Source organism: Carlito syrichta, unplaced genomic scaffold (genome assembly GCF_000164805.1).
Source record: "Carlito syrichta isolate Samal-C Ts95f unplaced genomic scaffold, Tarsius_syrichta-2.0.1 Scaffold306989, whole genome shotgun sequence".
NCBI lineage: Eukaryota > Metazoa > Chordata > Mammalia > Primates > Tarsiidae > Carlito > Carlito syrichta.
In genome coordinates this window covers 229,927-231,218 of record NW_007251085.1, presented here as the reverse complement: position 1 = coordinate 231,218, position 1,292 = coordinate 229,927, and the positions used below count along the sequence as shown (strand labels likewise).

General features: G+C 36.6%; 1 protein-coding gene across 2 annotated transcripts in view; it reads right to left on the bottom strand.

Annotated features, from left to right (window-relative positions):
* Positions 1–410: 410 nt before the first annotated feature.
* TSPAN6 (tetraspanin 6) overlaps positions 411–1,292 on the bottom strand; it is a 10,020-nt gene continuing 9,138 nt past the window's right edge. For both annotated transcript variants that reach the window (XM_021715315.1, XM_021715316.1), the window contains one exon: positions 411–519. The gene's annotated coding sequence lies outside the window, so the exon portion shown is untranslated. The remainder of the gene's footprint in view (positions 520–1,292) is intronic.

Below are 1,292 nucleotides of genomic sequence, written 5' to 3'. Positions count from 1 at the left end.
AACCATGCAGCAACTGATGATGAATGCCATCCAATGACTGACTGGAATTAAAAATTACACAATGTGACTTTTTGCCTATAAGCAGGACAGAGAGTAAAGAAACTTCTTGATGTAAATTATATAATCAAACCAGATAACCTGACTGGGAAGGGGCCAATTCACAGAGGTCAATTTTCTGTCGCACTACATCAATAGCAAATTCAGGGGGATCAATTTTTCATCTTACAATACTACATCAAAATAGCAAATTCACAGTACCTTCTCCAAGAGCCCCATACTAAGGAAATAAAAGTCAAGAGTAACACAATTGTTTCATTTACAATTTACTAACTCTTCCAGTGTTTCAGAGTAATACAGGGTTTCAATAATCTAACATGAATGGAACAGAAGGTGGACTTAGAATATATTGAACATATATCTTGATTGAATCAGCATATTGGTGTAATTTTTTGGTCTAAGTAGTGTTGTCAGTCTTCCATCCAGGCAATCTTGTAATTCACAGGGAGGAACCTAAGTGTCCTAAAATTAAAGGACAAAGTTAACCAGTTATCCCAATCTCAACAGCTGTATTCACTTGAAAACATTGTTTTATCTGTTCTCGCTAATGAAGTGGCTCAATTAAAATGTGAAGGTGCCTAGGGATCAATTCAGTCAACAAGAATTATCACAATATATTACCATTCAAACACTGAAGCTACTGAAACACGTTTCCCTCAAATCTAGCTACTGGTTAGGCCAGATAAGTTTTATGGTTCAAACAATAGTCTACCAAAAACATCTTTTTACTAAGAAATCTGTACTCTCGACAACTATTTAAGACTGTGGTAAATGAAAACTAGGTAAAGAACTATGGAAAATGCCAATATTGGACAAGAGCAGAGTGTACTTGCCAGAGAATCCCAAACATAAGTCACTATTGGGATTCTTCATTTCTCCTCACTCTGAGTTGAAATATTTTAGAATGAGGACCACTATACTTCTGGCCATGCCTTGAGTATACAGACCTAATCTGCCCATGCAAGACTTACAAAGCAAAATCAAGATTTAACTCTTTGCACTTGGATGTCCCCTCTGAGGGACACTGTAAATCTAGCAAGCCACTCAGATGTCCCCTCTCAAGGGGACATAAAGAGATTGCTGGTGTTATTCACAATAGCAAGAACATAGAACCAACTGTGCTGCCCATCAAAAGAGGTTTGGATTAAAAAAATGAGTAACATATACACAATTGAATATTATGTAGCCATAAAGAAGAACAAAATCATGAACTTCACAGCAACCTGGATGGACTT